The sequence below is a fragment of the Pituophis catenifer genome, unplaced genomic scaffold (genome assembly GCF_029215685.1).
Source record: "Pituophis catenifer annectens isolate HBS135680 unplaced genomic scaffold, rPitCat1.0.hap2 SCAF_3, whole genome shotgun sequence".
In the NCBI taxonomy this organism is placed as follows: Eukaryota; Metazoa; Chordata; class Lepidosauria; order Squamata; family Colubridae; genus Pituophis; species Pituophis catenifer.
In genome coordinates, this window is record NW_027256883.1 from 71,281,804 (window position 1) to 71,307,843 (window position 26,040).

Genomic DNA, 26,040 nt, shown 5'->3' on the forward strand with positions numbered 1-26,040 from the left:
GCTGCAATCCAGTACTGATATAAGAGCCCACTAAATTCAAATCAGAGTAGACTTGCACATTATCTTAGAGTAGAATAGAATAACAGAGTTGGAAGGGACCTTGGAGGTCTTCTAGTCCAACCAGTGGTGGATTCTTCCCGGTTCCACCTGGTTCGGCCGAGCCGGTAGCAGTGACGATATGACGTCACCGAACCGGTTCTGCCCCCCTGCCCCCCGCACCTCCCACATTATTCTTACCTTTTATTTGGCCTCACCCCCAATCTATTGCTGCCTCCTGAGTCCCAGCTAATGGGCTATCAGGAAAAAAACTGTTTAAACTCTTGCCACGGGGCTTCAAAGGGCCGCCCTACAGCTGATCAGTGGTAAAAGGCAGTTTGGTGGTAGACCGGTGCCTCCAAAAACAAATGAGTAGACCGGTGCCTGCAAAAATAAATGGGTAGACCAGTGCCTGCAAAAATACATGAGTAGACCAGTGCCTACAAGAATAAATGAGTAGACCAGTGCCTGCAAAAATACATGAGTAGACCAGTGCCTGCAAAAATAAATGGGTAGACCAGTGCCTGCAAAAAATAAATGGGTAGACCGGTACAATTCTGCAAGCAGTTAAAAGCCTGGTAGACCAGTACCTCTGCTAAATACTAAAGAATTGTCACATGACCATCAAGCCACGCCCACAAAATAAGCCACAGAACTGGTAGTAAAAAATTTTTAGAACCCACCCTGAATCCAACCCCCTGCTCAGGCAGGAAACTCTATACTATTTCAGACAAATGGTTGTCCAATCTCTTCTTTAAAACTTCCAGTGTTGGAGAATTCACAACTTCTGGAGGCCAGTTTTTCCACTGGTTAATTGTTCTAACTGTTAGGAAATTACTTATTAGTTCTCAGTTAGTAAAGCTAGCCTATTTTCAAACAGGACTCCCTTGTCATTTTTCCTAGCTGGGGAAGGAAAGCATTTATCCTTTCAATGGCACAATAATGAAAAGGGATGTAAGTTTGAAATTAGCAGTTGTTTGGCAGTGTACAAGGCTTTGGGGAGAGAACTGCCATCCGCAAACAAATGCCTGTTTAAAAAAATAATCTGCAAAATCTACTTTCCCATTCATGGTAAGACTAAGGACTCTTATCAGGAAGGGAATTCATTTCAGTGTTTTGAGCAGGGAAAATCCGACCAATGAGTATTTGGTATTTAAATATCAAGATGATCTATTGTAGGAGACATGTTTGAAGAACCAGTGAGAATTTAAGGGGCCATTTTTTACAGTCTGCAATTGTAATCTGTAGCAGCTTTTTGATTGCTATTCATGATGGCATACAACGGTTTTGCAAATTCCATTGTTCCCGAGGCAAAGGCTCCAGAGACCAGCATTAATAGGAGATTTTAATATCCAGCTTATATACTTTGTCAAATCTGCTTAAGACGACAGTTACTGTTCAAGTTGCAATGGTGTAAATGTGAAAGAGTATTCTGGTGTCCTGACTGAGTTTTTCTATCCACGGGAGAAATATTAATTACCAAGTTTGGCATTGAATAATTTGTGGTTATCATCTATTGCTTAGCCTTTCTATGCTTTCTAGATGATTATAAAATTCTGTGTTTCTTTATCATTATCGACCTTGCAAATTTGTTCTTTCTTTACTGGTCTGCTCTTCTCTCCCATCCATCTCTATTCTTCTTTTCCTCAAACATTTATGTTATCTTTCTAATAACCTATCCATAAAGTAAGGCACAAACCACAGTTTCTCCTTTGTTTGCACAAACTATTTCAGTTTTTGAATGATGCATGGTAGCAAAAGCAAAGGGTATAGATTTGCTCTAATACACCTTTAAATAGTTATATTTATGAATGGGGGCAGAGGTTTGACTGTTTAATGGATCTTAAATGTTACACCATCAGTGTTCCTGATCGATCCCTATCTATTCAACGTCTTCCTTGTTATACCAGGTGGAACAGATGGTATTTTCCAGCACATCAACACTTGCATGGTTCAGCAATATGAACATATATCACATTCCTAATACTGGCTATGGGTATGGAGTAGTCAAGATAATCACAAGGGAAGCTGTCTAGCTTGTTAATTCTTGGCTCTAATATTTATGTGAGGCGATTGTGAGAATACTGCACAATTTCTTGACCTGATCAGAGGTAACTAAGATGACCTAGGATGGGTGATGGTCAGAGAGATCTTGTCTTTCTTCCGTCATTTGCCCTTTCTCCCTAGTCAAGAAGATGGGATAAGAATAAGTACTTTTACAAATGGAAAGGTTTTTTTAAAATGAATAGAATCCGCCCTCTTGTAACTTAAATCCTGGATGCTGAGCAATGCAAGAAAATATGTCTTGGGTTTTTTTTCTGTGACATTTTTGTAGAGGGCATATCCACCCTCTACCTTCTCAAAGCTAAATTTTCACAATTCCTTCAGATTCTTTTTGTTCTATTTCATTTCCTGCTGTCCTTCTCTGAAACTATTCCAGTTTCTCTGACTCCTTGACACAGTGTCTGTACAAAGTAAAGTAAAACAATGATTTCTCCTGATTTGGAAGATAGAACTCTATTAATGGAATCACAGATACACATTTGACTCTTAATTGATAAGGCTGAGAGAGGTGTTTTTCAGTGCATGGGATTGCAAATAAAGCATTTTCCTTTACACTTTCAAAGCACATCTTTTACAAGGGTCACACAAATTCCTTGAAAGTTGCTTTTTTACATATATAGAATTTTTTTTAGTGGCGGAGCGGAAGCAAGAAAGCAAGAAAGCTTCCATTCCATCACCACCTTAGCTCTGCCTTCCAATAGTAAAGGTAAAGGTTCCCCTCGCATATATGTGCTAGTCGATCCCAACTCTAGGGGATGGTGCTCATCTCCTTTTCAAAGCTGAAAAGCCAGCGCTGTCCGAAGACGACTCCGTGATCATGTGGCCAGCATTACTAAATGCCAAAGGCGCAAGGAATGCTGTTACCTTTCCACCAAAGATGGCCCCTATTTTTCTACTTGCATTTTTTACATGTTTCAAACTGCTAGGTTGGCAGTTGTGTCTCAGTGGCTAAGACGCTGAGCTTGTAGATTGAAAGGTCGGCAGTTCAGCGGTTCGAATACCTAGTGCTGCGTAATGGGGTGAGCTCTCGTTACTTGTCCCAGCTTCTGCCAACAAGTTTTACATAGAAAATATCCTAATTTCCACTTTCAACATTTCCACTAGGGAATAGTAGTTTTTAAAACGTTGGATTGCTACTGTCAACCTGCATACACAATCGAGAGTTACATGGATCAAAGACTCAAGTTGGAAGAAGATAACTTTTTGTGATTCAAAAACAGTGCTGGGTCTCCTGTAGTGTTCCTTTTTGCTTCTGAAGCCACTTCATTAGCAGTGTTAGTTTTGTTTCTTGGAGGGAGCAGTGGACACTGTTCACTGTGCTAAAACACGCTATGAAGCTGTTATAAGAAAAGGATTTTCTCCTTAAAAGGTTCTTGAACCAACACATCCAGTTAGACACTTTTCCTCAGGAACTGATTGTGGGGGAAGATGGAAACTAGGAATCAACAAAATATGTGTCGCCATTCGGGTGTGCAATGTAACAATTAAGGTGTGTGGGACAACACCAGGAGACTCAGAATGCGGTCCTCCCCTTGAAGCTGGAAATTCATTATATGACTGAACCAGTTTCATTTTATCAGCCCAACCTAGCTCTTGTGGTGGGGGAAAACAGAAGGAGAAAGCACTTCATGTACCACTTTAAGCTCCTGAATTAAAAGCTGGAGATAAATACTAACAAATTAAAAAAAAAATGCATACATCTCCAAAGCAAGAGACTAGCATTTGACAAATACAGATTTAGGTTATATAGACCATAACCCCAAATGAAAACTATTTCATAGCTTAGTTCTGTATATGTACTTCTCAAAGTCAGAGTGCTCTTTTATATATATTCTTGTGAATGGCTTCTTTTCTTCAGATGATACATTTATTTATTTGTCCATGAGATTTGACAGAACACAATCCTTTCCAGAAAAGAACCTTTTATTCAATAATGTGGCAAGGTACTAAATTGTAGCTTTTGTGTGGGGAAACAGCCAGAGTTAATTTCTTATTTTGTTCAGCAGTGGTGGGTTGCTACCGGTTTGGTCCGGTTCTTGAGAACCGGTAGTAAAGGTGGTGGGAGGCTCCACCCACCCGCCTGGACGTCATCATGGATGATCTATGCATGTGCAGAAGTGCGTGTGCGCTCTGTTGCAAACCAGTAGCGAAGGTAAGTGGAACCCACCCCTGTTGTTCAGCCCAGGAAACCTCACAATGAAACCAGAATAAAATTACGGTAAGTAGGTAATTTTCCCTCATATCTCCTGAGCAAATGGCAGTCCGCTATCTGACTAAGCTGATCTCTTGGCTGAGGAGTATGTTCAGAGAGGGTCCAACATTGCAGTGGATTTCCAAAATGGCATTCCCTCCATACAAGCACAGATGAGACCAGCTTGCTACGTGGACTTGTCTTTTTTCCTGGAAGAGTGTGAGGGCAAAATTGCTCGTTTATTGATCCAGCTGGCTGTGGATATTAACAGTTGCCCATTTGTGGCTTCATTAGCTTGCTTTGTCCAGGCCTTGTTTTTCAATGCAAGATGTTTTCAGTGTAGTGCTGCAGACTCCTAGGAGCCTGGATCTCTGTCATTCTTACTCTTCCAAAAGACTCATTTTCACGCAGGGTTGTCTGCCCTGGTGACATGGTCAAAAAGACCAAGATGGCAATCTTAATCACACAGTGGTGGCCACATCTTGACTCTTTTGACCACCCTTGGGTGTTCCTGCATAAATCCCAAATATTAAATCTGAGCTGGACTCATGAGGGAAAAATGGGCATTCAGTCTTGCTTTGATGGGGATGGGAGTTAATAGGAAAAGTGAACCTCCAGGAAGAGAGTTACAGCAATTTGAAAAGGGAATTTCTCTGGGAAATTCATTTTTTGTGAATAAACCTAATAGAGGCACAACACATACAATTTTAATAAAGTGTTTTGTAGAAGGAAGCAGAGTTTAACAGAAAGTAAAATTAAATATATAATGATGAATCATTTTGAATATATCAGGTTCATTCAACTTTTTAAAAAGCAAACTGAAACTAAAAAGGAGGCTGAACTAAATCAGCCTTCTTTTCCATTGTTTCAGCATGTTATAATGGGTAGATTGAAATAAGCGCTCATGTGAACATGGCAGTCACTTAGCGAAACCGCTTTAGCCAATGGGCAGTTTTTTGCCAGAAACCTGAAGTAAATGCCAGTCTCTGGCAAAACATAAATTGCTGTCATGTGACTGTAAATAGTCATAAATGCGGACTGGTTGTTAAATGTCCAGAATGCAGTCATGTGACTTGGGGGGAAGGTTGGAATGAAACTGGGTTCTAAGTACCTTTTGGGAGGAGCCTGTCATAACTTTGAATGGTTGCTAAGCGACTGGTCGTAAGTCAAGAGCTACCCTGTATTAGTGGTGGAATTCAAAAATTTTTACTACTGGTTCTGTAGGCGTGGCTTGATGGGCATGGCATGGCTTGGTGGACGTGGCTTGGTGGGCGTGGCAGGGGAAGGATACTGTAAAATCTCCATTCCCTCCCCACTCCAGAGGAAGGTTACTGCAAAATCCCCATTTCCTCCCAATCAGCTGGGATTCTGGAGGCAGAGAATAGATGGGGGCGGAGCCAATCAGAGGTGGTATTTACTGGTTCTCCAAACTACTCAAAATTTCTGCTACCGCTTCTCCAAAACTGGGAAGAACCTGCTGAATACCATCTCTGCCCTGTATCCAAAATTGGGAAAATTGAGCTTTTTTTGGGTAATAATATACAAACCGATTACCCATCACAAGAGGGATATTTAAACTGACTTAAAGATGGTCACATGTACTAAAATATATTGGAAAATTTCCCAAAGTATTCCCATTAAGACAAAAATTGATGAAATTGCGAATCGTAATCTGTTGAAATAATATGAATTCATTTAATGATACTGCTTTTATGATACAGGTGGTGCTTGAGTTACGTCCATTCCTTCAGTGACCATTTGGGAAGCCCTGGTCTAGGCAATGCTAGCTCGAAAAGCAACAAACATCAATGTCTCATTGATTATTCATATAAAAATCAGCACAAATAATTGTATGATAGTCTTTGTTGAAGAACTGAGCTCTTACATTAAATTCTCCCTGTAAGAAAAAGAAAAGAATGAATAAATTCTGAAGATATTAATTAATTTGTGGGGACTACCACTTCTCGTCCAGTGGTCTGTCCTGTGGTCCAGTCTGTGGCTGTTGTTTTTTAATTAGTTAAATTAGCCAACAACCCAATATATGACAATTGTCAAAAGCAATCCTGCAACTGAGGCTGGCGTTGAAATAAACTGAAAAGTAAAACTGTCGAATGACTTGTGAAAGACCAATAAGATGAGATTGTTTTAACTGGGCGAAAGGGCTCTTTTCCTCATGCCGCTACAGCATAATTCCTTGAAGGCTGCAAGCAATAAATTCACAGGCAAAAGGAAGACCAAGTTATTTGCTTTAGCAAAGGGATCTGAGGATCCTATTGTCTGAAGATTCATCATTTGCATCTGCTGGTTTGCTGCACTTTATAAACCTTAAAATATCAGGATAATATTGGGACTGTTGGGGTAATAAATGTAATGACAACTAGCAGTGTGACACATGCACTTCCTGCATTTTTCTTTTCCTCCTTGTATCATACTTTCCTAAATAAAGTTGATTGTTTTATATATTTATTTTCCAACAAGCATCGGTCTGCATAAGTCTTTCTACAAACATAATTCTCCCGGTTTTATTTTTCATTGCCTGTACTTCAGAGTTATCTGCCATCACTTTATCAGGGCAGGACAGGACAGGAAGTCCCCTAAATGCTGGTGAACAAAACTTCCCAGCTTCGCTTATTACTTGGCATGCTAGTTGTCACTGCTAGTATTATTTATTTATTTATTTATTTATTTATTTATTTATTTATTTATTTATTTATTTATTTATTCAAACATGTACGAGAAAACAGGCATAAGTATAAACATGGACATGAACACATGAAATGAGTACGAATAAATGTGGACAGTAGAACAGGGACGGTAGTCATAGTTATGCACACCCCCTACAGACCTTAGGAATGGGGTGAGGTCCACAGTAGACAGATTAAGGTTAAAGTTTTGGGGGTTTGAGGATGTAACTGTTAGATCAGCGCAGGGAAAAGAAGACGCGACTCAGCAGAGGTCTGTTCAGCACTTTAATCAGCTCATACGGAACTGCCAGCTGAGCTGCCAAGGCTTCCTTATATACAGCTCTGGCAAGCTAACTGGCCAATGACATTTATTTAAACTTCCCGCCAGTGGATTAGCCAACCACCAGCGGATGCCCATATAAGGACACAACACCCCTCCCTCCTAGTTGTCAGTCTGTCAATCTGTGGCCGATGTAGGTCACGTAGTCACGCAGGTAGGCAGGGCGTCTAATAGCTCTACCTGACCCGCGCGGTTCAGTTCTTTCGTCGATGTTGGCCTGAGAGGGTCGGGCTTCTGTCCTCTCCAGTTCCCACAGTGGAAATGTCTGGAACTTGGCCGTCGAGTGCGCTGGGTCCTGTCTGGCGCCTCCAGCTGGGTTTGATGGATTGTCCTGGCGGAGTCCCTCTCCCTGGCCAGGATGATGGAGACTTGGCTGCTGCAGTTCACCTTGGACCCAGGTTGTGCAGCTGAACCCCGGTAGGTTTTTGGGTTATTTCCTCCCTTCTTCGGCGTGCGCTCTGGGCCTCAGGCGGACTGTTGTGGCGGGGTGTCCCTGTGGCTGTGGTTGCAGTCGATGCGGTGTTTGTTGCCGGCCGACCCTGTCGGGGTAGCAGTAGTTGACCCTGCCAGGATGGTGTAGGCCCACCTCACCGGGGTGGTGCAGGCCTACCTCGTTGGGGTGGTGGAAGTCTGCCTTGCCGGGGTGGTGTGGGCCTACCTCGTTGGGGTGGCGCAGGCCTACCTCATCTGGCTGGTTTTCCTCAGCTCCCCTCCACCTTTTCCGGAGCTGGTCGATGTGGCGTCTGCAGGTTCGTCCGTCTTCCAGCTCCACTTCGTAAGACCTCAGGCCGGTCACTCTCCCGATCAGCCCCTTCAGCCACTTCGGATGGCCCTGGAAATTTAGTGCGAAAACCGGGTCTCCGATTCCGAACGTCTGTGGCGGCTGGGGATTGTATTGGGGGTGCAGCCGATCCAAAGGTGAGCGTAGTCTTCTCCCCATCAGGAGCTGTGCCAGGCTCTTCTTTGTGATGGTGTATGGAGTGATTGCTGGGCGAGCAGGAAGTTATCAATTTTCTCCTGCCAGTCTCCTGTGCTCATTTTGGCGAGTGTGTCTTTGGTGAGTCTCACCATTTTCTCCGCTTGCCCATTTCCTGCCAGCTTGTAAGGGGCGATGAGGGCGTGCCTAATGCCCAGCTCCACTAGGAAGGCTTCCATGGTCTTGGAAGTGAGCTGGGGGCATTGTCTGAGACCAAGATGTCTGGAAGGCCGTGCGTGGCGAACAGCCGGCAGAGTGCCCTGATGGTGGACTCCGTCGTGGTGGTGGGCATCGCGATTACCTCCAGACATTTAGAGAAGGCGTTCACCACGATGAGGAGGGACTTGCTATCTATTGGTCCTGCGAAATCAATGTGGATTCTCAACCAGGGGCTGCTGGGCATCTCCCACTCCATTGGCTGAGCTTGCAGCGGCGCCGGCCTCACCTCCTGGCACGGGTCATATCTGGTGATCCATTTCTCAATGTCCTTGTCTAGCGTTGGCCACCAGATATAGCTCCGTGCCAGGGCCTTCATCCTGACGATGCCAGGGTGCCCGCTGTGCAGTGTCTCTAAGGTCTTCTTCTGGAGGGTGTGGGGAATCACCACCCTCTCACCCCAGAGGAGGCATCCTTTCATTGTGGAGAGTTTGTGTTGCTTCCGAACGAATGGACTGAACTCTTCGCCCACTCTCCCAGTCGGCCAGCCCCTCAGGATCCAGGACATGACTTGCCTGAGGGTTTTATCTCTTTGTATGTCCTTTGCCACGGTGGTGGATGAAACTGGGCACAACTGGTCATCATCTATATGGAACCGTCCGAGAGTGGGTGCCGGCTCTTCCACTGGCTCTTGGATGGGGCATCTGCTGAGGGCATCGGTATTGCAGATGGTCTTGCTGGGTCCATGTATCAGCTTGTATGAGTAGCTGGAGAGGAAGATGGCCCAGCGTGTCATCCTGGGCGACATGTAGGTGGGCGTTTGTCTGTCTCCTGCGAGGAGTCCCAGCAGCGGCTTGTGGTCCGTCACAATGGTGAAGAGACCAAGACGTCATCGAAGTATGGCACCACCCCTGAAATGCCTTGTAGAAGGCGTTCCATCATCGATTGGAAGATGCCTGGGGCAGCGCTGACTCCAAATTGGAGGTGGTTGCATTTGAATGCGCCCCTGTGAGTGACAATGGTCTGAGCCTCCGCAGTTTTATCATCGACTGGCAGTTGCTGGTAAGCCTAGGCCAGGTCCAGTTTTGTGAATATGGTTCCACTCCCTAGCGAATGCAACAGATGTTGCACCACTGGGACTGGGTATGCACTCTGCTGTAATGCCCTGTTCATGGTGCATTTATAGTCAGTGCAGATGTGCACAGATCCATCATGCTTCATTGGGGTCACAATGGGGGTCTCCCATGCAGCATGATCAATCGGCTCCAATATGCCCTGGGCGATTAATTTGTCCAGCGGGGCATCACCTTTAGGCTGGAGGGCAAATGGAACCCTGCGGGCCTTTAGCCGAATTGGAGTAATTGTTGGATCTAAATTGAATGCTATGGGTTTTCCCAAAACTTTACCTAGGCTCCCGTTGAAGACATCCTGGAAGTCCTCTAGGAGTTTGTCGAGTTTGCTCTGCCTGATCTGATTAATCCCGCCAATGGTGAGCCCTAGAGGCTTGAACCACTCCACTCCACTCCAAGAAGGGTAGGTCGGGTCTCCCTGACAACTGCGATGGGTAGGTCCCCGGAGAAGTCTTTGTACTGGACTCTGAGCTTGGTCCTCCCCAGGATTCCCATTGGATGGCCTCCAAAATCCACCAATCTCGCTTGCAGTGGCTTGAGGTGGCTTTTGGCAATCTGCGGCTTGAGTTTCTTCAGCTGACTCCAGTCTATAATAGAGTAGGGTGATCCGGAGTCGATCTCCATGGGACATGGTGTTCCTTCCACATGGATGGTCACGTGTAACTTGTTGGATCCTTCAGCAGCGGCGTGCGCTATGGTGGTCTGATGGACCCCTCTGCTCTTCGCGTAGCTTTCTCCCTCATGCCTGGGGTATTGGGACCGTCTGGATGACCTCTGGTTCTCGCGGTTGCGGGTTCTGGGAGCCTCCATGACCGGTTCTGCCGCTCTGCACACCTTGGCAATGTGGCCCTTCCTCCTGCAATGCCGGCAGGTCGCATCCCGCCATCGACATCTGGCGTGCACATGATCCCCGTTGCAGCTGGCACAGTATTCCTCTCATCCGCCATCTTGAGGGTTTTCCCGCCGTTGGGGTCTGAGGACCTTGTGGACGACCATTTTGGCTTCAGACTCTGACCCCGTGGTGGTCTCATCTGATGAAGGTTGGGGATTCTTTAAATCTTATGGATCACCTTAGACCTCCTCATAGCAGCTGCTGCTTTCTCCGATGATTCTGCAGCTGTGGCTTCTTTGAGCACGTCTCTCAGTGAGACCTTCTTACGGCTGAGGAGTTTCTTTTGGATGGAAACATCCCTTATTCCGAAGACGATCCGGTCTCACAGTTGGATGTCTATGTTCTCGAACTCACAGCTGGCTGTGATTGTCCGGAGCGCAGATACGAAGTCCTTGACGGATTCGCCGTCCCATTGATTCCGTTGGTGGAAATCAAACCAGTTGGCTAAAGGGGTGCTGGTTGGAGCGTAATGCTCTTGCAGGACTTCCTGTAGTTCAGTCACGGCATCAGCTCAATGTCCCTCGGTGCCACGAGATCCATGGCCATTTCCAGGACCCCGGAGCTGCAGTGGGCCAGGAACAGGGCTCCCTTCCTGTTGTCGTCCAAGTCAGTGAACCTGCTGCCCGCCAGGAATTGTCTGAACTGGACCATAAAGGACTTCCATTTCTCCTGGTTCGGATCGAACGGAGCCAGCAAGATCTGTGGTCCAGACATGGTTCTGTGGTTCAGTTTCAGTGACTTAGCTCAAGTGACTCAACTCTTGGTAGATTGTGGCGATCGTACCACGAGGTATGCTGTTGGTTCTTTTGTGTCCTTTGTCGCCAGTGTTAGATCGGTGCAGGGAAAAGAAGACACGACTCAGCAGAGGTCCGTTCAGCACTTTAATCAGCTCATACGGAACTGCCGGCTGAGCTGCCGAGCTCTCCTTATATACAGCTCCGGAAAGCTAGCCGGCCAATGACATTTATTTAAACTTCCAACCACCGGCGGATGCCCATATAAGGACACAACAGTAACAACAGAGTCAGGTAGTGCATTCCAGGCATTACTACTCTTGCTGAAATCATATTTTCTGCAATCGAGTTTGGAGCTGTTTACCTTGAGTTTGTATCTATTGTTTGCCCATGTATTATTGCAGTTGAAGCTGAAGTAGTCATTGACAGGTAGTCATTGACAACACAAGTTCTCTGCAATTGCATTAGAGTTACCAGTAAATCATTTGCTCATATGCTTTCACTGATCTCCTATGAAGTGCTCTGCTGATCATACCAAAATTTTCTTTAGTCTGGCTTCTGTTCTTATCATTTTCTAATATAAAATTCCAACCATTCCTTTTTTTTTTCAAGCCAAGAATGCTATTTGTCATTGAGTTCCACACTTGGAGCCACTCTTCACAGTTTGTTTGGACAAGATCTACATTTGATTTGCTTTAATTTACACTGAAACTTAATGAAAGCTTAAAATTGTTAATGATTCTCCTCTGATGTTTTTAATTATCTTTGTCTGCCACATTAAAAATTACAATGCACTGTAGTAACAATTATCTCTAGAGTATTCAAATAACCCCGGGAGTCAGGCTATGTACCTCTATCCTGCGCAGTTGCCGAGCAATGTTAACAATTAATCCCAGGCTGTCATATGAGAATACATGATCCTTATGCATGACATTTTACTAGATAATGTTGCAACAACCACATTCTTTTAACATGTCTTACTTCTCCAATACGTTCATTTCTAAAAGTAGCATTACTGCACCCTATTAGATATTTGACAAATGTTTTTTTTTTCTTTATAAAATTTAGAAATTTAGAAAGCTCTACAGAGAATTATTAAAACTGCCCAGAATATCATCAGACTCCAGCTACCAGTTCTGGACGACATCTTCGAATCTTGCTGTTTGGGAAAGTTGCATAACATTTTCAGAGACTCTTCGCATCCTGCTTACAATCTTTTTGGACTGTTGCCTTCTGGCAGAAGATACAGAAGAATAAAAACTCGGACCACACATTTTCTGAATAGTTTTTATCCCAGAGCTATAATTGCACTCAACAATGAACTAAAGGGCCACCATCAGTGAGCTGCTGGACAGTATTACTTGGTCTGTTGTGTGGATGTTTGGGTGGTTTAGGGGTTGGGAATTGGGAGGGTGGGAGTGTGTTTGGGGATTGTTATATGTGTTGGACCTGGTCTTTGGGTGTTAAGTGAATTTCGTTGTATGGGTATACTGTGTATACACGTACAATGACAATGTTGTTGTTGTTGTTGTTGTTGTTGTTGTTATTATTATTATTATTATTATTATTATTATTATTATTATTAGGAATTAGGAAAAACTTACCAGTGGGATGTTATCCTAGGTCAGGAAGAAGGGCCCTGTGTAGTAAATATAGTCTGCAAAACAAACATTTCCAGTGATGAGCAAGAAAACTGGGTGAGGCCACACCTATTTTATATAATGAACCCCATGAACCTCTATGATTAAAACACCCCACATGCATACACAGGGAAACACTCTCTTGGATGGAAACCAAGAATCAGATCCCTGCTCAGTAATTAATTTAGATGCAACATTACTATTCTAATACAGACTTGACACGTTGTCTTTAGCTCTCTGAAATAATGAGCTGCTGAATTTTTTTAACAATACTGTTCCTGTCTCCTTGTGTAAGGTTAATAATATTATTTCACTTCACAGGAGCTAAAGGGAGGAGCAACTGCCTGTGAGGAGGGGTCTGAGTGAGTACAGAGAAAAAGCAGAGTGAAACTTGCCTTCATTACATTTCACTTCACAGGAGCTAGAGGGAGGGGCAACTGCCTGTGAGGGGGAGTCTGAGTGAGTACAGAGGAGAAAGGTAGCTAGTTATATTTATTGCAAAGGTTGTTGAGAGTGTGGTGGTGCGGCAGCTGCCACAGTACCTGGATGAAGCTATCTAGATCCGTTCCAGTCCGGCTTCAGGCCTGGGCACAGCACAGAAATGGCATTGGTCGCGTTGGTGGATGATCTCTGGAGGGCTCGGGATAGGGGTTGCTCCTCTATCCTGGTCCTATTAGATCTCTCAGCAGCTTTTGATACCATCGACCATGGTATCATGTTGCGCCGATTGGAGGGGTTGGGGTTGGGGGGCACCATTTTGCGGTGGTTCTCCTACTACCTCTCTGATCGGTCGCAATCTGTGTTGACAGGGGGGCAGCGGTCGACCCCGAGGCGCCTTGTTTGTGGGGTGCCACAAGGGTCGGTCCTCTCGCCCCTTCTGTTCAACATTTATGTAAAGCCGTTGGGTGAGATCATCTGTGGCTTCGGGGTGGAGTTCCATCAGTACGCTGATAACACCCAGCTGTACATCTCCACCCCAGGCCACCCCAACGATGCCCTTGAAGTGATGTCCCAGTGCCTGGAGGCCGTGCGGACCTGGATGGGTAGAAACAGGCGCCGACTCAACCCTTCCAAGACCGAGTGGCTGTGGTTTCCGGCGTCCCGATATAGCCAGCTGGTGCCATCGCTGGTTATTGGGGGTGAATCACTGGCCCCCACGGAGAGGGCTCACAACTTGGGCGTCCTCCTGGATGCACGGCTGTCTTTAGAAGAGCATATGACGGCCATGGCCAGGGGGGCTTTTTATCAGGTTCGCCTGATATGCCAGTTGCATCCCTTTCCAGATTGGGACTCCCTACGCACGGTCACTCAGGCACTTGTCAGCTTCCATCTGGACTACTGCAATGCTCTCTACATGGGGCTCCCCCTGGGGTGTACCCGGAGGCTCCAGCTGGCCCAGAATGCGGCTGGGCGGGGATTATGGGAGCGACAGGGCACTCCCATGTGACACCTCTCCTGCGCGAGCTGCACTGGCTCCCGGTGGTCCTCCGGGTGCGCTTCAAGGTGTTGGTGACCACCTTTAAAGTGCTCCATGGCTTAGGGCCGGGGTATTTACGAGACCGCCTTCTGCCACCAATAGCCTCCCACCGGCCAGTACGCTCGCACAGAGAGGGCCTCCTCAGGATGCCGTCCGCCAGACAGTTTCGGCTGGCGACCCCCAGGGGGAGAGCCTTCTCTGTGGCAGTGCCCGCCCTGTGGAACAACCTTCCCCCAGAGATACGTACAATACCAGACCTCCGGACTTTTCGTTGGGCCCTGAAAACTTATTTATTTCACCTAGCCGGGCTGGCTTGATCCCACTGTTTTGGTTAAATTTAATTGATTTTAATTGGGTTGTTTTAAATTGCGGCCAAAAATATTTAATCATTTTTAAACTGTTTTTAAATTTTGTATGTTCTGTTTTATTCTGGCTGTTCATCGCCCTGAGTCCTGGCTGGAGAAGGGCGGTATACAAATTAAAACAAACAAACAAATAAATAAATAAATAATCATATAACTATAAACCAAAAATAACAATAATATATTCAGGGTTAGTGCACTTGAGGCTGTGATTTTATTCTATTTCAAAGTGACCGGCTTAGTTCAGTGTAATACTTATTTTGCAGCTGTCTTTTGCAGTACTCTTTTCAAATTTGGGTGCTGTCCTCTTTGTAAACAAATTAGTAGTCTATGTGGACAGATTACCTATCTAGAATCACTAATCTGTGCTCTCCAAGCAGAAATTAGGTGCCCAAATCAGCCATTCCACTCTATTGAGCTGCCACGCCATCAGTCCCCTCTACCAAAAAGATCCTGCATGAGAAGGGCAGTATGGACAACCGTGGGATCTGGCAGGGTGAGAGCTGTGAACCATAAACACAAAGCTTTTGCTGTGTCCCAGCAAAACAGATACAGTGCCCTTGCTGACCATAATAGAGACACTAAAGTGACAGATTAAGGTAGTTGTGATAATGATAACTCAAATAAGCAGGGGATTGTGGTCCGAGATGAAGAACTTACTTTGGAAAGGGGAAAGTGTGAACCAGGTATTACACATCGGTCACACAAGAAGAGCACGGTATCCAAAAAGAGAAGCCACCTTCTGGTTGGTGATTCAATTGTAAGGGATGTAAATTTAGGAAAAGATATGGAGGTTTTGAAAGAGGTCAGGTGTCTGCCAGGTGCTACTGCCAGCAGATACAAGAAACGTATTCTTAAGATAGTCAAGAATGCCAGTAAGGAATGTGACATTAATGTATTATACATCTTGGCACAAATGATCTGTCCCAAAAGGATGTACTTTCTGTGCAGAATGATTTCCAGAGCTTGGGGTATGAACTTAGTATTATAGGTTGTAGGCTTATCTTTTCAGAGGTTTTACCAGTATATAAGGAACAAAAAGGGAAAGGCCAGTGTGTAGCAGAGTTTAATGTGTGGCTAAAGGAGCGGTGTAGAAGGGAAGGCTTTGGTTTTATTAGTCATGACGTCTGCAACTGGTCCAATGAAGAACTGTACAAAAGAGATGGATTGCATCCATCAAAGAAAGGGACTGAGTTACTTAGCAATAAATTCACAGATTTTCTGGATAAACATTTAAACTGAACAGTGGGGACAGAGAATTAATTGATACAGAGGCTGGGGACAGCAAAAAATGTCACTTCCTGTCCCATCAGGAGTTGGGAAATGAGCCCTTTCAGGCCTCCGGAGGGCCTCCGAGGGAGTGGGAAAGGCTGTTTTCGCTCTTTCCAGATGCATATAGAGGATCTGGAGCCAGGTAAGAAAGAAAAATGGGCCTACAAGGTCATCGCGTGCCAGGAGCGGGGGGGGGGGGGGAAACGGGGATTGCGCACACATGCGCAGGGGAGGCGCATAGCATTATGGGTGTGGGCACGCACATGCACGAACCTCCCCCTCACCCCCTCTCCTGGCACGCGATGGCAAAAAGGTTAGCCATCACTGCTCTAGAAAGAGTGCAGAGAAGAGCAACAAAGATGATTCCGGGACTGCAGGCTAAAACATGTGAAGAACGGTTGCAGGAACTGGGTATGTTTAGTTTAATGAAAAGAAGGACTAGGGGAGTCATGATAGCAGTGTTCTAATATCTCAGGGGTTGCCACAAAAAAAGAGGGAGTCAAACTATTCTTCAAAGCACCTGAATGTAGAACAAGAAGCAATGGGTGGAAACCAGTGGTGGGATTCAAATAATTTAACAACCGGTTCTCTGCCCTAATGATTTCTTCCAACAACCAGTTCACCAAACTGCTCAGAAAGTTAAGAAAGTACTGCAAAGTGGCTGAATCCCACCACTGGTGGAAACTAATCAAGAAGAGAAACAATTTAGAACTAAGGAGAAATTTCCTGACAGTTAGAACAATTAATAAGTGGAACAACTTGCCTGCAGAAATTGTGAATGCCCCAACACTGGAAATTTTTAAGAAGATGTTGGATAACCATTTGTCTGAAGTGGTGTAGGGTTTCCCTGCAGGGGGTTGGACTAGATGACCTCCAAGGTCCTTTCCAACTCTGTTTATTCTATTCTATTCTATTCTATTCTATTCTATTCTATTCTATTCTATTCTATTCTATTCTATTCTATTCTATTCTATTCTATTAACATATAAACATTATTTACAGTGGTTTTTCAAATCACAGCCAATAGCCCACTTCTGACTGACTCCATTATATCAAAATTTACAATCCTTAAAAAGTAAATATTTAATTCTTTGCACATGTCAGACAATCTTAAAAGGCTCTGCTCCACGCAACCCTGTAATGACCCTGCAATATGTCAGCACAGAGGTTACTGAGAACGTGCATTCTTTGTTTTTGTCTCTTTATTACATAGACGCAATAAAATTATAATCTTCCCAATCAAATGTATTATCTCATAACCTAAAACATGAATCGTAACTCAAGCCAAAAAGTCTAATGAAATAATAAGGCAGCAGTTCAATTCTACCACCATTGCCCCGGTGTCCATCTCAAAGGAATAGTTTTTGTCACTCAATGAACCCTAGCACTGTGAGGCCAATACATCTTTGGGGAGCTACTCTATAATGCCTGGACCACTATTGAAGTCTATCTCCAGCCTCTCATCCTCTTAGTCTTTCAATTTCCTTTATTGTCTTTCATAATAGCCTAATCACATGGTAGAAGGGCACAGATCTCTGTTGTAAGACTTTCCAGTCCAAGCAAGCTATAACAGGTGTACCAGTTGAAGCTGGGATATTATGCACCTAGCTATGGCTTCTACCTGCTGCCTAAGTGGAGACATAAGTCCAGGAGATGAACCAAGTCATGAATTTGCTCTTTCAGGAGGACTGTGACCCTCCCCAGAAGAGACTCTACATACCAACAGTACCCCATCTTTTTGGAATTCAGTTTAAACTTGTTTGTCCCATTCAACTTCTCATAGCCTGCAGACTCGAACTACCTCCACTGTGGCCCACAGTGATAGTGGTAGTGATATAAAACAGAGTATCATCCATATATTGATGATATTTTTGCCGTCGGTTCAATCATGTCTGATTCTCAGAGATTGCCTGGACAAATCCTTGCAGTTTTCTTGGCAAGGTTTTTCAGGTTTTTCTATTGCCTACTTCCTAGGGCTGAGAGAGAGGGACCAGCCCAAGGTCCTCCAGATGGCTTTGTGTCTAAGGTGGTACTCTAGATTTCTAATGAGTGGAGTGACTAGGAATTTGACTATTCCTCCCTCACGACTGTCAACTAGAACTACCCACTCAGAAAGGAGAAAGGAGTAGAATAATCACGTGAAAGTGCCTCTGACTCCAACCCTTACAAATGGTTTAAAGGATATCATGGTGAATGCTACTAAACTCTACCTAGGCACACTTGCTCTATAAAAAGCCTAACTCAGGATATTCAGCAGTTGCAGTCCTATGTCCAGGAATGAACTCTTCCTGGAAGGGATTCAGATAATCCAAAATATTTCTGATCCTCTGTAGTTGATGCTGTAATGCAAGTATCCTGCAAGGACCAGAGCAACTACCCTACCAAGATGCAGAAAATGGAGAAAAATATAATGTGGGAAAACTCTATGTGCTGCCTTCAGCCCTTGAATGAAAAAATTAATAAACATAAAAAGAATAATTGTAGTTATGGAGTAATAGAGTCATAATACAGTCACTGAAGGAAAGTGGAGTCAGACAGAATATTCTAGGAAACGTAAAGACTGCAAGCACATATTGCTTAAAATATGTCTGTCTGTAAACAGACAAGATTTCTAAACAGATGAATGACAAAATGAATCATGTCCTCTTGACATCATAACTCGGTTAAACAACCAAGCTTCCTGAGTAGAAGCAAATGTGGAGGACCAGACTTTTCTTTGCAGCTTGCCTTGAAATGCCACTTCTGCAATGCCAGTGTTGAAATTTAAACAGGAAGCACCTTGCCTCTTCAGAATGTGACTGGACCAGCAAAGAAGCTCTCCAACTTTCCAAGTTCCTCCTCAATTTCTTTTTGGCAGACCCTCCAGGGATAGTTGGCCTTCTCAGATCTCCCTTTAAGTATCAGCCCCATAGATCAATCTCAGAAATTTCTCTGACTTCCTTACACAGAATAATTTTATACCTGTATGTTTTGTAGTTTTTCTTCTCTGTTATTCTGTGGAGATATAGATCAGAGGTAATATTCAGCAGGTTCTGACCAGTTCTGGAGAACCGGTAGCGGAAATTTTGAGTAGTTTGGAGAACCGGGAAATACCACCTCTGACTGGCCCCTGCCCCATCTATTCTCTGCCTCCCGAGTCCCAACTGATCGGAAGGAAATGGGCATTTTGCAGTAACCTTCCCCTGGAGTGGGGAGGGAATGGAGATTTTACAGTATCCTTTCCCTGCCACACCCACCAAGCCACGCCCACAGAACTGGTAGTATAAAATTTTGACTCCCACCACTGATGTAGAGGCTATGTTTAATTTTAGCAGACTTGTCCCCAGAACAGTGACAAACTGTTCTGTGGCATTCCCCTTTGGACATGGACAGTGTAGGTAATTTTGCAGCACCAGCAGCCTTGTTTTCATGAAAATGAGTGGCCTGTTTCTGTGACTACATGGCACATAGGATGAATGGAGAGAAAGAGACCCCAAATAGAGAACACCAGCATAATATCTTATAACATATTCATCTGATAGTTGAAAACAGACCTAGCACATATAACCTTGTGCATCAGAAGTTTTCTTTATGCCTTTAAAAATATATTTTTGTGATCTCTCTCTCACCAACAGATGCAGTTTCTGCCCCAATGGAAGCATTAAGATCTATTTTAATAAAAGTTTCTGCTTTGATTATCAAAACAAAGCCACAAGTAACAAGGAAGATAGTATTGTAAGGAAACAGGAATAGAATCCTTTGTGCTTTCTTCTCTACCTGTCAAAGTCAGTTTTGTTTTTGTTTTATCATTATATGCTAACAGAGCATTGTTTAATATTTTTGCTTCCTTAACGCTTTCGACAATTATTTTGCAATCCCACCATCACTGAGATATCATGAGTAGGTTATGTAACCATTTTCTAACACCAACCTCTTGACATCTCTTTTCTGTGCTATCAGTTCCCCTTTTTGTCCTCAGCTGGTTTTAGATTAGATTTGCACAAAAATATTTCTCCTCCCCTCCCCCATTCATGCCTGCAGATGATATAGTATAGAAAATGGTCTATAAAGGGACATGTTTGCTACAGGTGTCACTTGTAGCATTTTCAGACTTTGCAATCAAGTCTTCAAGGTTATATTATAGATTAGTTATATTCCTGCAATAGGAACAGATGTACAGCAGCTGGTATTTTGTTGGTTGGTTTTGTTGTTGGTTTTGTTTTGTTGTTTTTTAGATAGAGTAAAGAAGTTTTTTCTGTTTTTTCTGTTTTTTTCCTTTTTTCCCCTTTTTCTTTTTAGAAAAAGGCAAATTGTTGTCTGTGTATTTGCAGTTTGTGCTTTTGTTTTTTTCCCCTCCTTCCAATAATGTTGCTGCTTTGGATAATTTGAGCCTTTGCAGGCAGCTGATGGCACACATGATTATGAGCTTGGGGGGGCTAGCCAGGTGATATAATGATTTTATAATCTTTCTAAAATATTAGATGTTGATGGTGTTAGTCTGGGTTTTATGATGTCTAACTTGTCAGCCATCCTTGTTTTACCAGTTGTCTGAATATCAGGTTGGGTGGGGGGAATGAATTGATAAAAGACTCTAAAACTCTCTCTCCTCTTTATTGTCTCACCAGTTCCAAAAACTGGTGCAGAATAAGTTGTGCCGGAAAAATGGACAGATGTGAGGGGTGGTGGTGACGTCCAGTTTACTGCTTGCTGAGTTACTCTGTTCCATCCACCCACCCATCCATCAATCTATCCGCAGGCTGAAAATGTACACTTCCCGAATTCTCACAGAGTCAAAATGTTTCTCTTCCTTTCCCAGGAGGAAATTATGCTGTACTTCAACCTCTCATTTCCCATCCATGCTTGAGAAACAGACAGCCCTGTTGAATTTCTAGATTTCTCTCTATGCATTTTTTTTCCAGAGCCACTTGCCAAATTAGACCTTTTTCTTCAGAACCACTTGTTTTATAAAATCCCCCTCCCGATGTGTTGTCTGTGGGTTGTTGTTGTTGTTTTTTAAAAAAACACCTTCATTCTTGAATATTTGATTTGGTAATTCAGTTCAAAGGCGATTTGATTGGATCTCTAAACTGAAGTATATTTCCAAACAGAATTAGCAAAGTGATCTGACTCAAATCAGGCATTCTGATGCTGGATTCTGTGCCTTTAGAAATGCTGTTTCCAAAGTAGTTCAACTATCTGAATCAAACTGCACTGATGATAGTTTGATTGGAAAGAATGAACTGAATTACACAGCAAATCTAAATTGAATCAAATGTTCAAATAGGAATTTATCTCATTTGTTTATTTGTTAGATGTGTATCCTTTCTTTGCTTTAGAGATTCAAGGCTATGTACATAATACTCCTCCCTCTTAATATATATAAATATATAGATTAGCTGAGCCAAAAGACTATAACTGGGTTAAAATCACCCTATGAACCCCCATGGCTGTTGGGAATCTGCCAGCCAGGCAAAGAGGAAGGATCAAATATGAGCCAGCAGTGTGATGCAGCTGCCAAAAAAAGCCAACATAGTTCCAGGCTGCATAAACAGAGGGATAGAATCAAGATCATGTGAAGTGTTAATACCACTTTATAATGCCTTGGTAAGGCCACACTGGGAATACTGCATCCAGTTTTGGTCGCCATGATGTAAAAAAGATGTTGAGGCTCTAGAAAGAGTGCAGAGAAGAACAACAAAGATGATTAGGGGACTCGAGGATAAAACATATAAAGAACGGTTGCTGGAACTGGATATGTCTAGTCTTATGAAAAGAAGGACTGGGGTGACATGATAGCAGTGTTCCGGTATCTCAGGGGTTGCCACAAAGAGGGAGTCAAACTACTCTCCAGAGCACCTGAGGGTAGAACAAGAAGCAATGAGTGGAAACTAATCAAGGAGAGAAGCAACTTAGAACTAAGGAGAAATTAGGGAAGAGAGGCCCAGGGGTGATGTTGGAGAACCTATGCAGAGATGGTTAGAACAACATGTACAAAACATGCTTAAGTCTGAGAAACAAAACATTAGGAAGAAACTCAGTCTGTTTCTGCCCAAATTCTTTGGGATATAAGGATATAAGGAAAAACACAGTTTAGGCTTTCAAGATTCTGTTCCTAGAATGTCTATCTATAAATATAATTCTAATTAAAGGAGTGGACTTGGTTTCCTGGTCAAGACTACCTCAAAATATTGATATCATGAAAGGATGAAAAAAAATATCTAGATGGTGGCCATAACTTCATGATTGAAGCCCTGGCTTCTTTTTATGTGCATTGCATGCACTGCACATAAAAAAGGACAAGACTTTGACTATGTGACTCTGGCTGCCATCTTTATTTTTTAAAAAATCTCCTTTTCTCCCTCAAAGAACCTTTGAAAAACAGAATTCAGCTGAGAAATCATGCTTGGATTACAGTTCTATAAGATGAACTGTGAAATGTGGCCTTAAAATTTTTGCTTATCTTTGATTTGCAAAATAAGAACAGAATTAAAATTAGGCTTGACATATTTTTTTTGTAATTTCTCATTGTGATTTATAATTCATATTAGACTGTCTGCTATTGTTAATTGTTATATAACTTTTAATAATGTTCTGAATTTATAAACGGATATCAGTTATTTTAATATACAGTTGGCTTTTAATTTAATCTTTTAATGCTTATAAATCTCATTTTTCTTTTTTTTTTCTTGGTTTTTAAAGATCTTTTTAAAGATCTTCCAAAATTAAAAGAATAATCATGAAAAAAGAGATTTGTAGCCTTATAAGCATATTTAGAAAAACCTTGCTTATGTACATATGATGGCAAGATATTAGCAAATTGAATTCTCTTCTCTGACTCTGCTAAATTACACTCTATAGGCATGTCCCACCTTTTGGCTTGCCTGGGATGCATTGAGTAAAGAGGAATTGTCTGGGCCACATATACAATATACAATATAATTAATATGTGTATGTATATGTGTGTGTATATATATGTATATGTGTGTGTGTATGTATATGTGTGTGTATATATATGTATATGTGTGTGTGTATGTATGTATATATATATATATATATATATATATATATATATATATATATATATATATATATATATGTAGGTCTTTGGTTATTCAGGTCTTCTTCCACGTAAAATTGGAAGTGTCTTGGCGACGTTTCAACGAAGTCTCATTCGTCATCTTCAGGCTGGTGTTCTCAACTTCGTGCTTCCAGGAGCAATGTGAGATCGCAGCTGTCTCTTCCTTTTAACTGCTAGTGGGGGTGTGAGCTGATTGGGTGGGAACTTGGCTGTGTTCTGATTGGGTGGAGGTGTGTTCTGATTGGTTAGGGGCTTGTCTGTGCTCTGATTGGATGGGGGGTTGGTTGTGCTCTGATTGGCTGGGGGTGTGTTCTGTTTGGGTGGGGGCTTGGTTGTGCTCAGCTTAGTCTGAGTTGCAGGGGGATTTGAGCTGGTGAGCTGCATTGTTGTTGTTTGGCTTCGTGTTTGTGGCCGTGCGAGCTCTTCATGGTGGGTGTCAGTCTGCTTCATGTATGGATTGGAGGGGTTTAAAGTGGCTAATGATGCAGCTGCGGTCTGGCTTCTGGTCCTTGGTCATGGCTCATTATCAGTGTGGGTTTGAGTCTGCTTTCTGCGTGGATGTGTGGTGGTGACATCCTGTGCGGCTCTCGTGAGTGTGGGTCTGGTGTCATTCGTCGTGTTAGGGACTCGTTTGTCAATAAGGGCGGGTTTCCAAATGGCTGGTAGGCGGGAGGTATCGTCTCGTTTGTTCATGCTGTGTGGGCGTTTTTCTATCTCGATGGCTTCTCTGATTATTCTGTTGTTAAAGTGTTCAGTTTTGGCGATAGTTCTGGTCTTTATCATGTCCTGTGGCTTTAAGGTGTTGGACCAGGGAAGAAGTTGGTTCCTCTTTTCTGACTGAGTTCTTGTGTTCTTCTATGCGTGCACTTATTCGTCTGTTGGTTTGTCCGATGTATGTGGTGGGGCAGGCGGTACATGGGATTTCATATACTCCTTGATTTTCTAACTCAATTTTGTCTTTGGGGTTCCTTAGGATAATGGATATTTTTCGGTTTGTGCAGAATGCTGTCTTGATGTTATGTTTGTGGAGGATTTTGCTTATTCTGTCTGTGGTGCCTTTTATGTATGGGAGGAGGGCTTTGCCGTTTTCTTGTTCTCTGTCTTGGATTTTAGTGGGGGTTTCTTTTTGGATTAGGTTGGTGATCTTATTTCTTTGGAATCCATTGGATGTTAGTACGTTAGTGAGAGTGTGTAGTTCGGTTTTTAGGTGTTGTTCGTCAGCTAAGCGTTTTGTTCTGGAAATGAGTGTCTTGGCTACAGAGTTGATCTGGGCAGGGTGGTGGTGTGAGAGTGCGTGCAGATAGCGGTTTGTGTGTGTTTTCTTCTGGTAGATAGTGTGTCCTAGGGAGCCATTGGATTTTCTGTAGACTAAGACATCCAGGAAGGGAAGTTGGTTGTTCGCTTCTGTTTCCATGGTGAACTGTATTTTGGGGTGTAGGCTGTTGAGGTGTGTAAGGAAGTTGTCCAGTTTTTCTTTCCCATGTGGCCAGATTATGAAGGTGTCGTCCACATATCTGAGCCAGAGTTTGGGTTTGTGATCAGATTTTTCTAGAGCTTGGGTTTCAAAGTATTCCATATAGAGGTTGGCAATGACAGGTGAGAGGGGTGATCCCATGGGTGCTCCTTCTGTTTGTTTGTATTTCTGTCCATTATAGATGAAGTATGTGTTGGATAGGCAGTGGTTGGTCAGATCTAATATGTGCTTGGGGGGGTTATATTTGTTTTGGATAACTGTCAAGGCTTCTTTGATTGGTACTTGGGTGAAGAGGATATGACATCGAAGCTCACGAGTAGGTCACTGGGCTGTAAGTTTTGTTGCTTTATGATGTCTGTTGCAATATTTTTCTGGATCAGACTCAATAATATCAGTAAGAGTTAACGGTTTAAATAGAGTTCCTTTTATTTACAATAGGCATTCTATATTCACTGAATATTCACAGATAGAAGCCAGGAAAAGGGTGTAGGTAGCTCCTTATATATACAATGGGTGGAGCTATAAGTGGGAGTGGTGAATTATGAATACATTAAGAAGTGAAGAATAAGTTAACCCCTGATACCCCATTCATATACTATTTACACATTAGAGAATAAGGCATTTACATCTGACAATGTCTATGAACTGGAATGAGTTTTTTACGTATGAGGTGATGGATTCTGCATAGGGCTGTAGTTGTTTGGCGAGAAATTTGGCTAGGTTTTGTAGAGGTGAGCCTATGGAGCTGACTATGGGTCTAAGTGGGGTTCCTTCTTTGTGTATCTTGGGGAGACCATAAAGCTTAGGGCATGTGGATGATTTCTCTCTGGGAATGATTCTTTGCTGAATCTCTTCGCTGATGGGGGAGGCTTTTATTTTGGATCTGGTGGTTTTTTCCAGGTAGGTGGTGGGGTCTGTGTTTAGGGGTTTGTATATGGAGTCTTGGAGTAGGTTGGTTAATTTGGTTTGGTAGTCAGATGTGTTCATAACCACCGTGGCATTGCCCTTGTCTGCTGGTAGGATTATTATGCTGGTGTCTTCTTTCAGGTTAAGTAGTGCTGTCTGTTCCTCTTTGGGTAAGTTACTTTTGGGTGGCTTGCTGGTGCAGAGGATGTTGGTGATTTCGAGTCTGATTCTGTTTGCGTCGTCGGGGTTGATTTTGGTCAGGCTGGTTTCAACTCCGCATATAATGGTTTCAGTGGGGATGCTTTTGGGAGCGACTGCAAAGTTGAAACCTTTGGAAAGGACATTGGTTTCGGCTTTGGTGAGGATCCTATCTGAGATGTTATGCACTGTTTGTTTCATGTGTGGCTGTGAGGGTGGAGGGGATTGTTTCTGGCGTTCTTGTAGTCTTCGGAGTTTGTTGGTGTGTGTGTCTGTCTTGTGGGTGGTCTGTGTTTCGGCTCTCCAGACGGCAAGTTGTTTGGATTTGTCCCAAAGTGCGGGGTGGATCTTGTTGCTGAGTTTGAGGTGAAGTGTGAGGAGATCCTTGTTGATTCGGTCTAGGAGGAATCTTTTTCTGTGGAGTTCATTTCTGATTAGGGCGAGAACACCA

The 26,040-nt window shown here is 43.3% G+C and overlaps 1 pseudogene; it reads right to left on the reverse strand.

The window, feature by feature from the left end:
* Window positions 1–6,104: 6,104 nt before the first annotated feature.
* Window positions 6,105–26,040, reverse strand: part of LOC139315987 (lymphocyte antigen 86-like) — a 51,808-nt pseudogene continuing 31,872 nt past the window's right edge.